Genomic DNA, 11,748 nt, shown 5'->3' with positions numbered 1-11,748 from the left:
CGTTGTTTTGTTTTGATCTCTCCGCTGCGCTTCCGCGTTCGTCACTTCTGAGCGGTGCATGCGCAACGCCGACCTCCATACGTCATCCGCCTGGAACTGCTTCCGTGTACAACAGTGAGCCCAAGCTAGATTAAAGTAATTATTATGTTTTAAATATGGTTATTTTTCTTACAAAAACGCATCAGTTCGCTACGGGAGGCCTTTGTTCACCACCCGGAGCCGTGTGAGACACTTTTCTTTAATGGATGGGTGCTTTTTATTTCACTTCTTTAGGACTGATGCATGCAAGACCTGCTGACTGCCATTAAACAGCTTGAAAGATCAAAGACAATTTTTTTTATAACTCCGACTGGATTCGTCTGAAAGAAGAAAGTCATATACACCTAGGATGCATTGGTGGTGAGTAAAACGCAGCCTAATTTTCATTTTTGGGTGAACTAACCCTTTAATGCAAGGTGTAAATGAGGGTGAATGTGCATGATTAGGACACTCACTCTGTCTCCAGGCCGCAGTAGTGGTTCATTCCTGGTGCTCAGTTTGTTCAGCAGTGTATAGGAAAGTTTTTGACTCCGTGTCCATAACTTCCCTATGGAAACGTATTTACAAAAACAAACATTCAAACCTGCACTGTCTGTTCACTGAGAGACAGAGTTCATTCACTATTTCAAGTGAGTACATTAGCAATATAAGCAAATAAAACATGTGCCCCAGCGCTGTAAAGAGGCCAGTAATGACGGAGGCCAGTTAGTGACCACCCCCAGCGGCTCCCCATTCAGGGGTCTCATCTCACCCCCCTCAGGCTTGGGCTGGTTTGGATCTGGATGCTGCACTGTAGCAGACAGGAAATCATGTCAGAGACAAAAATATAGATCTGCTGCTGTGACTTTTTTTTCTTTAATAAAATATTAAAGTATTGCATACAACAAAGCTTATATTCACCAATACAAAGCTAGAAGAATGCAGATTATACATAAACGTTTACTTACCGTTTACTTACTGAGACATTTAGTCAGTGTAATTAAAAATCAATCATTTTCACCTATATGTAATTTATTATTGTATTGTGTGCTTATTGGCTTATTGAAATCACTAGCAGGTTGAGTCTTCTGCCTACATAGAGCATTCAAAGTCAGTCATTTATAAGGTTCCATGACCGATGCTGGCTTACACTGTAAGCAGCTCACTAGTTTTTTGGAGTTTATGTGAGAGTGATTTTAAATGTCACTAAGCATCTCAGGGTGACTTATGGGTGCTGAGGATGAGATGTGAGACAGCTTTAAATAGATTTGATTGATTTTGTGTGTCTGGAACAGAAAGAGAAAGAAAAACAGAAAGAGAGACAGAATATAAAGTGAAGATGCTGCTGCTAAGACAATGTGAAAGAGTATTTCTCAGCATATTTTTAAGAAGTGCAAGAAAGGATTGACTGCACAAAGAGAGAGAAAAAGGGAAGAAGAGATTAATTCAGAGGATTTCTCAAACATTTTAATAACTTCAATAACCCTCAAATTTGTGGATCACTGTACTAGACTGTTTATATAATAATAACAATAATAAAATAACAGTTTATCTCCATAATGCAGGAACACAGAAAAGGCTGAATAAATCAGAGAAACAGGAGCAGGTCACTCTACACTCTCAGTAAACAGTTCCACTTTCTCATTATGTATGAAATATGTATGTGACAAATAAAGAACCTTGGACAAAAGTTTTTTTTATGTGCTACCATTCAAAGTTTGGGGTCAGCAAGATTTTTTTTTTTTTTAGTTTTAGATAGAAGTCTCTTCTGCTCACCAAGGCTGCAACCGATCAAAATGACAGTAAAAACGGTAATATTGTGAAAATATTATTATGATTCAATGACTCTTTTTTTTATTTTAATATATTTTGAAATGTATTAATGTGATGCAAAGCTGGATTTTCAGAATCATTACTCCAGTATTCAGTGTCACATGATCTTTCAGAAATCCTAATATGCTGATTTATATACATAAGTATGGAGAAGAATCAAGACAGTTTGACTAAACCTGCCAGATAATAAAACAGTCACTGTTAGTACTAAACAAGAAAACCACAAAGCATTTCCAGATGAATTCAACCCCTCACAGTGGCAGACCACACATCAGACAGACATAACCCATATCCTTAACATGGCTGTATTATTCAAATATGTTGTTTTGTGTTATTTTCCTGTCTCTGGGTCAGTAGCTTCTTCTTAAAAGCAGTTTTTGAGTAAATGGCAAAAGGTTATGAGTAAGGATATCAGAGACACCTATTCAATCTAAGTGTAAATGCCAATTCACGTTCATATTTTCATAGAACCCTTTTGTGAGATGAAAGTAAATATATATGGCAATGGAGGGCTTGACCGTAAGATATGACTTGAGTTCTAAAGTCCCTCCAGAATACTAAAACAGATTTTCACATTCTCTGTTTATTTGTTTAAGGTGGCTCCTAGGTGGTTTCATTACTGACCCAAGTCAAAAGAGCTCAATTTCAAGTCTCGACAATACTTTGTCTTCAGCATTCTCTCTTCAAAAAGCCACATAATTTCAATTTCTCTAGTAATAGCACTGAAGATTTTACAAATAAAGATAATTCAGTCATGACAATTCTCGTAATAATTTCAGCATGTTAATCGATATGACTATGTTAATGTAATCTGTCTTGTTCACTAGATCTGCTACGCTGCTGCAGAGCAAATATGGAGACTTGCTACTGCCATTAGATACACAGACGTACTGCTGTGAGCATGTAAGATATGCTGCTGCTGCTGCATGAATAGGCATCATAAAATCCCATAGCAGATCTAGGTTGCATTCCACTTCGCCTATTTATGCCCTTCACTTGCTAACTTGCCTCCGTCTTGTAGACTTGAATGCACATCATTGCTTATGTTGCATGAGTGCCCACTACTGGTGGAACCATTGCAATGGGTTGAACTGAAACGTCCTAAGCCCTTGATCACTTGGAATCTGCTATGGTGCTAAGACATTTACATTTTTTCTTTATGAATTTGTTTGATGTGCCATTCTATATGCCTATTGGTATGCTTGGGCTCTTGGAGAAAATAAAATTACACAAACGGATAAAATATCAATACAATAAACTACCGTGTACGTCACAATCATGTTGCATTGAGGTATATGGAGCTGCCTGAAGTGTACATATGAAAAGACTTGCTCCCTTGGTAAAAAATCGATGGGTCGAGGGTATGTCCATATAAACTTCCCTCGGCCACTTGACAAAGTGGAACGCATATCAAAATGGCGGTGGGGATTCCCCCTATGGAAAGTGTTTAGGGAAGTTTGTGAGTTTGTGTCTAAAAGTGAAGTGGAATGCACCCTAGACAGGTGGAGCTGGGGGAGGTAGAGGGTTTCAGAGGAACGCACGGCAGGACCAGCTTACAGCGAACACTGAACCAGACTATTTAAATGTTGAGCAAGCAAGCTCATTAGTTGAACAGAGACTAATCAGCATTTAGTAAATTATGTGAATGATAGCAGATTGCATGTACAAGGTCTATAAGCTTGCGCCATCTAAAGTTTCATGACTGAAGTAGATATTTCTAGATGTATGAACCTACCATCCAAAAGTTCCTCGAAGTCATCAACAAAAAATTCTCGTAAAGGGGGTCTTTTTGGCCTTTTCAAAGTGTTTAGGAGCTGCTGAATCTTAGAGGACACTCGACTGTTGACTGGAACGCCTTTAGACAGAGATAGTGTCAGGAGAAGATGGGACAGAGAGAGAGAGAGAGAGAGAGAGAGAGAGAGATGGCGAGGATGAGATAAAAAAAGCAGGGAAAGGTCATTGTGAAAGGATGGTGGGGACAGTTTCACACAACAGCCTGTCAGTCAATGTAAGGCTGTATGCCCATGGGGTTGGTTGAGATGGCACTAAGCATGCTCAGTAGAGACACCTGACCCAGAGCATCAAAGACTCCTTGACTCTGATTGAAGCAGCTGGACTCATGCTGCCTAGCAACAAGCCACTACCCAGCTACCCATCTCATCAACCATTCATGAGCTTTCTTCTGAAAGAGTCCATCTGATCATTCACTATATGCTTTACAGAAGGCTTTAGGATTACAGTTTAAATAGATTCACATAGAACACTGGGACAAACGATGCAGTGAACAAGTTAATACATGTTAAACAATCTCACAGTATAACATGAGCACCAGGGTCATTCTACAAAGTGTTAACTTTTAATACAAATTAAATATTTTATTATGAAAAAAAGTACAAATATAAATAAATTATAAGTCATAACATTTATGGAGATTTAAGTAAAAAATCTATAAAAAATTTGGGCCAAATGCCAAAGAATGTATTAAAGTTAAAATTCTATTTTCTTCATTACAGAATTAATTAATAATTACAGTTCTCTATGTATCATGTGGACAATTTTTGTCCAAAATTCATTTACTGTGCCTGTGTAAAATGGTAAATGCTGATTGCATGGTTGTTTTAGGCAATTTTCCATTGCAGTGTAAATTATTCCTTCATAAATATCCTGCATAATTAATTATGAATTGTACCAAAATAATCAAATTCAATTTCAAATAACATGATGCATCACATTTATCAAAGAAATGCATTCAAATTAAATCACTATTAGAGGAAATATTTACACTCTTAGTTACCACAGAAACACCTCAAAATTACCCATGTGTAAGGCTAAAAAACAAAAACAAAAACAAAAAAAAACAAGCTCTGAATATATTTTGTTACATTTAACATAATTCTAGGTCTTGAGGAACAAATATTAGCTGGTTTATAACAATTAATATAAAATAAACCCATCAAATGTTTCTATTGATGTAAACATAGGCTTTCACATGATAGTTAGGAGAGAACAGAACCAAACATCAAGAAACAACAATCATCTTCACATGATGAATCAATTTTTTCACTTCTCTGTTAAATGTCTGGCTGTTAATTCCACAGAGAGATGGCTGTGTCATGTATATATATATATGCATGACTGAGATGCTTTCTGACATTCCATTGTCATGAGACACCTGAGCCTCAGCCGCTGTCTGTCTGCCCCTCGTCTCTGTCTGCATCTCTCACACACTCACAGACCGTGCTCAAGTACCCAGAATTCACTGCAGAACCCGATGAAGCCAATTACTGTAACAGCTCCCCAAACACACAAGAATGAATCCTCTCATGTGAGGATAAACACAACAAAAATTAAGCGTTAGTTCTGGCAGGTCACGTGAGTCAAGCTTGCATCAGCTGATCACATCTACCTATAGGAATACGACACCTATCGCGACATTCCTATATAAGCTCTATTCAGTATTATCCAGCAGCTTTTCAGCTTGTTCAGGAGCAAATTACCCTCCTCCATCCCCAGCTCCTCCTTTCGCCACAGTCAGGACTTGGCTTTCTGATATTCCTTGCTAATCAGACTCCTTTATCTTGAATAAAGTGTTACACTTAAATATCATTAAGTACATTAATGATATATGCCTTGTTCTGTTCTGTTAACCCTAGGGGGGTTATTATTGCTGCTCTCCCTGCTCATTCATGACAGGCTGCATGGATGGGCAGGGAGGTTTTTGCCCAGAACAGAACCATACCGCCAAACCAAACTTTATGCTAAGTATCTATCATTTTGACGATAGTGGTCCTGACAGAACTACTGTTATCCTGCCTCATAAATGTCCATAAGCCATATTAACCTTACTAAACAAAATAATCACACACTAACACTACCATGATACTGTGGCTAATATGCAACACTTTTCAACCATGCTTGTATTCGGCAACAAAAAAATATCAAAATGTACTACCTTTGCACATGGTGCCATTATAATACCATGTTTTGTTTAACATCTACCATTGTAGCACTACGGTATTCTTTGAAGTACCATGTAAGTACCAATGTATTGTAAGGTTATCAATCTGTAGGCCTGCAATGATATACAGTATATATCATAGTACCATGGCATTACAATGCTATTTCATGGCCATAAGAAATTACATTTAACTAAATATTTTACTAAAAGTAAAAGTAAATTTAACTAAATGTTTTACTAAAACTCTATTTTGTAGAGTACAAATCATATAAAAAAAGTGAAATTTGATCTGAAACGCTGGCAAAAATCACAGAGCATACCTAAATGTCAAAAGCAAAAACCATTTGTCTAATTATCTCATCACACATTTACTTAAATACAAGCTCTCCCGTGTGAAAAAGAAGTGCACTTAATTGTAGAGAATGTTCACTTTTAGTCCAAATTATATATTTTAAAATACTGTACTTGCAAATAATATAAGATAATGAAAAAAAAAGTAACAAATGTACTTAAGTGTAATGTGAGTATGTTTCTTAACACACTTAAGTACACTTTTAAAAAGTGCACTTTGTAATAATATTACAAATAATATTACAACTTTGTCAAATTAAAAGTTTTAAAGTAAATTTAAATCATAATTTGTCATGCTATAAAGTACACTTATTTTGATGAGGTGACTTGCATACTAAAGCACATGTAAAGTACTTGATTATAATTTTAACTGTAGTGTGTTCAGTATTAAATATCACATTCAAACTTAATATATTTTAAAAGTACTAAATTGTAACTTCATCATAATGTGTATTTATGAATATATTTAAATACATGACTACAAGTTTCAATAGAAATGACAAAGTATTTTTAGTGTACAATAAATGCTTGTCACATGTGCTTAAGTTATACTGTGCATTTAATATAAATTTAATAACATTTAATAAAAAATAACATGCAATTAAGTGTGCGGAAACATTACATTCATTTCACACTGAAGTATGTTCTTTAAATTTCCGTAATAAATACTCTTTAAAAGTATGCAAATGTGTACTTTCTTTTTCACATAAGATGGATCAACACAAACACACCGAAAACATTCTCAGTCCTACATATTTCTAGACAATAGTGTTGTATCTTCCCATAATGCAGAACCTATTACAAATGCTGTGAAAAGACCTTGAAAGAATAATTAAACAACATTAAAAAGACTAAAAGAGACACATTAGGTGGAAATATTTTTCTTATGATCGTAGTTTCAAAAAATGACGTAGTGGACAAGTTAAGCAGACGGCGTTTATCACAGAGGTCACAGCTGAGACACAGAGGCACAGAGACACCAGGAGGAGGGGCATATTGAAATAAACGTGTATAAATACCATCCATGGCCTCCCTATCTCCCCTGTCAGTGCCTAAAGAAGAGAAAATGTGAATAAACACACATGTTCATGACAGCATGCTGCTTCTACAGAGCTGAGGTGATTCTAATTGAGCATGACTGACATAATATTTCTGTACGGAAAAAAAAAAATCAGATCAGTTTTGATGCTTTTTATTTTGTTGTGTTTAACCATTACCAAATATTTGTCCTTCCAAGAACTAATACACCACTGCAAAGAAAGTAGGTTAATCTTGAACCTGATGTGATGTACAGATGTGATGTTCAGCTCTATGTCTTAAAGGGACAGTACACCTAAAAATGAAAATTGATGAGTCATCATCTACATGGCCTAATGTCACTCAAAAAGAAGTACATGATTATTTCCCCCACAGTTGAACATAAAAGGACATGGTTTCCAGGGTATTTTACCCTGCAGTGAAAGTGTGACTCAGGTGACTCTAAAAAACAGTTCATACATCTCACACAGCATATTTTAAGCCTTATAAATCCAAATGATAGCTTCATGTTAGAAAAAAAGACAAAGTTAAGTAATTTTTACTCTAAATCTTACCTTTCATCCTAAGTCTCAATTCACAATTGCGCTTCCACACATTCAAACCTGGCGTGTTCACAATACATGCAAGAACCGCTAGTCAGTTTTGCTAATCAGCTTGAGGAAAAATTCATGACACTATTGAAGAAAAAGAAGTTGGTGGAAAGGAAACAGCATACAAACTTATTTGGTTCTCAAGTGTATTATCAACACACACTAGGTTTGAATGTGTGTAAAAATGAGATTTTATTTTGCAGTGACATGCAGGTGAGTACATGATGACAGAATTTTCCTTTTTTAGTGAACTATTCCTGCAAAAAAGAGCATGCTGATGGCATGATACTATCTGGCTTGAACAAGCAGGAGCATACAAAAAACAGCCAAAAAATATCTCACTCTTTTTGATTTATTTAGCTTTTTTTTTTTTTCAATAGATATGAACTGTAAATACATCTCATTAACTCTGATCCAAAGCCTCCAGATTTAGAGCATCCAGAAAGATCCAGAAAGTTGGATATATTTATGTGTGCTAAGTATTTTTAGCTTTGCAACATTATCATTAGTTGTTAGACTGTATTCGTATCAATTGTGAGATGAGTCTCAATCCCTTATGAGGTTCAGTGGCAGTCAGCATGCTCCCTAAGTAGGCAGTAGAATGCAAGGCAGCTTACTAAGTTTTGGAGCAGAGCTAAAAACACAGTGTTTAGTGTGAAAACGTTTCTAAAAACACAAATCAGTCCGTTTGAACCTCTGGGTTCTGTGGAGAGATGACATGATATTCCCTCTTTCTTACAGGAAAGAGGCGTGTGTGACAGGAAGATGCTCTGCTGTCATTACGACAGCAGGCTGAAGCTTTAGGGAACTCACCATCGGCGGTCTCCATGACGCTGGTGTGTGTGTATCTGCGTGGAAGCCCTCGCACTGATGTCACCTGTGGACGCTCTGCATGCACCGAGCGCTCCGACAGGCCTGTCACATCCGGAGGTGCACTGTGGTTGTCTGTCATGAGGTGCCAAAGGTCAAAGGTGAGTGGAGGTCAAAGTACAATAATGCATGGTGGACTGTTCTGTGATCAAACCCATGATAAATTATGATATTGATTATATATTTAAGAAGCTGTGCGGGATTTGCCAGCCATAAAATCTCATTGGTCCAAAATTCCACTCTATATAGCTCTACATGAACAAATTTTGCTTACATAAAACATGGAATTAAACATCAAATATGTTCTGATTAGCTACGTTTTTTGATGCTTTACACTGCGCAATGTCGAGTTAAGCCAGTTTGCAACACTTTCTGTCATCTCTCTTCCTAATTTACTGTCCATCATATTCTAAACGCCCAACAGAAGAGCTTTATAGTCTTTAATATATAAGTGATTTCCACACTAATAACCAACAAGCAGCTGTTTTGCATTTAATCTTCCTTTGTACAGCTGGGTTTGTCTGGCAGGCTGCTTTAGAACAGTAGACCCACAGAGCGGCTCTGACACTGTGTGAAATCTGAGGTTATTTACAGTCAGCGCCCAGGGCCAGCTTGATGATAGTGGCCTTCAAGGGCAGAAAAGCAGAAAAAGAGGGTGAAAGAAAGAGGAGGAGATGAGAGAAAAGGAGAGATAACGGGAATGCAAATGTTTATAAGCAGAACTCTGTGAAGAGCAGAGCAGTAAAGTGAGTGTGTTCTGGAGTTATTTTGTTACTCACTCTCATGCCATTCAAAATTTATATGACTAAAATAAGACTTTATTCTGTTCCTGTTCATACATTAAAAGCAAACAGCAACTAGAGGCTGTCAAGACCAAGACCGACCAAAAAAGCACCATAAAAGTAGTCAATCTCGGCAATCTTGAAAGTTTGAGGTTGAGGCCAGTCTGTTCCTCACATAAAACAACTGTATGATTTCTGAAGACTTTTAAAACTGAAAAATGTAAAATTTTCATTAAAAAAATTAAATAATTCGACCATAAAAAATATAACAGCAACAGTTAACATTTAAGTAAAAAAAGGGGTATATTCATTAACTGAAATAATGTTAATACACCAAACCACTAAAATCTTTTTTTTTTTTTTACCTGGCAACCACCTTACAAACACAAGTGGTGAAGAGAAAGTCACATCATGACTTTCTGGGAATGTCAGACTCAGTTTATGGTTCTTTTCCACTTCCAAAAACGGTATATTTATCAGTATTTTACTGTAAAATTAAATTAAATGTTCCAGTAGTTTTTCACTGTATAGATGGAACGTCTCTGCGTACTTTCCCTCCCTGAAGGAGGGAATGGAGACGTCACGTCGGTGACCGATGAATTGGGATCTCGCTTAGAGAGACCAATCCACTTTGAATGTAAACTAAACGAGCCAATGCACATTGGCATGCGATGATTGCATCCAGCTGCCGCTGATCACAGCGTGAGAATAAAAAGGCAGCCGGTGCAACGCATACCAGGTTTTCGCTGAGGAGCCGAGCCGGTGACCCGGCCGCTCAGCGGTGGTACAGCAGACGTGGCGACGGGACGTGACGTCTCCGTTCCCTCTTTCAGTCGGTCACTCCGAGTCACGTTGGTGACCGACGAATTGGGATCCTTACCAAAGCGCCATGGATGCTGCCCCTTCCAGTGTCCTGTGCGAGTCGCCTGTGCCCCTTTGTGGTGTAGGCTGGGGCTTGCAACAAGAAGACCAGTCACTGTTGTTGTAGCACTACCCACTCAGTGAGATTGGATAACACTGGGAAAACGTACCCGTTCCACTTGGAACAGGAACGTTGTGGAAGCCCCATCCGAAGGAGGTTTCGCCACGTCTGGCTGCCGAGGGGACGGAGGAGCTCGACAGGGCCTACAGTACGGACACTCTGGAGCAGTTTTAGCAAGCCGACACTAAACCGGGGCCTCCCAGCGCCTATACCCTATAGAACACAGGAGGATACCGGCTCCACACGAAGGCTATAGAATCTAGCGAACATGTTGGGGGTCACCCAGCCCGCAGCTCTACAAATACCTATCAGTGAGGCGCCACGAGCCAGCGCCCAGGAGGATGCAACACTCCGAGTAGAGTGAGCTCGCAACCTGAGCGGGCAGGGCACACCCTGTGCCTGATAAGCAAGGGTGATGGCATCCACAATCCAGTGGGCCTTCCTCTGCTTAGAGACAGCATTCCCCTTCTGCTGGCCTCCGTAACAGACAAAGACCTGGTCTGAGGTCCTAAAGCTTTGTGTCCAGCCTACGTAGCATCTCAAGGCTCGGACGGGAAAGAGCAAAGCTAGGGCTGGGTCTGCCTTCTTTCGGGGGCAGCCAGAGGTCTGGACGTGGTGCCCTACCCTCTTGATGGAGGCCAGTGCAAGCAGGAGCAGAGTTTTCATTGAAAGAAACTTTAGCTCGACTGACTGCAAAGGCTCAAATGGGCCCTGCTGTAGTGTTCTAAGCACCAGAGACTGGTCCCAAGAGGGTATGGAGAGGGGCCGGGGAGGATTTAACCTTCTTGCCCCCCTTAAGGAACATGATGACCAGGTCATGCTTCCCTACCGACTTCCCTTCCACGGGGTCATTCGGACCAGCACCCTTTGAGACGGTTCAAGGCAAGGCGCACTGCTAACAACCCTAGGCAATTGATATGCCAATTGTCCATTCCCCCGACACTGTGTGCCCATTGTACGTGGTCCCCCAGCCGGTGGTGGAGGATCCGTGTAAACCACAGCATGCCTGGAGACCTGTTCTAGGGGCACTCCTGCCCTGAGGAATGTAAGGTCTGACCACGGGGTGAAGGTTTGGCGACAGGTCGGTGTAACTTGGACCCGGTGAGTGCCGCACTGCCATGCCCACCTCGGGACTCGGCCATGAAGCCAGTGCTGGAGCGGTCTCATATGAAGCAGCCCCAGCGGCGTAACTGCAGCTGCCATATGCCCCAGGAGCCTCTGAAATAGTTTCAGTGGGACCGCTGTCCTGCCCTTGAATAAATTCAAGCAGTTCAGCACCAACCGCGCACGTTCCTCTGTGAGGCGTGCTGTCTGTTCGACTGAATC

The 11,748-nt window shown here is 39.5% G+C and overlaps 1 pseudogene; it reads right to left on the bottom strand.

Annotated features, from left to right (window-relative positions):
• LOC107689506 (disco-interacting protein 2 homolog A-like) overlaps nucleotides 1-11,748 on the bottom strand; it is a 143,471-nt pseudogene that overhangs the window by 24,828 nt on the left and 106,895 nt on the right.

Source organism: Sinocyclocheilus anshuiensis, unplaced genomic scaffold (genome assembly GCF_001515605.1).
Source record: "Sinocyclocheilus anshuiensis isolate Anshui unplaced genomic scaffold, SAMN03320099.WGS_v1.1 scaffold1199, whole genome shotgun sequence".
In the NCBI taxonomy this organism is placed as follows: Eukaryota; Metazoa; Chordata; class Actinopteri; order Cypriniformes; family Cyprinidae; genus Sinocyclocheilus; species Sinocyclocheilus anshuiensis.
This window is presented reverse-complemented; position numbering and strand designations above follow the sequence as displayed.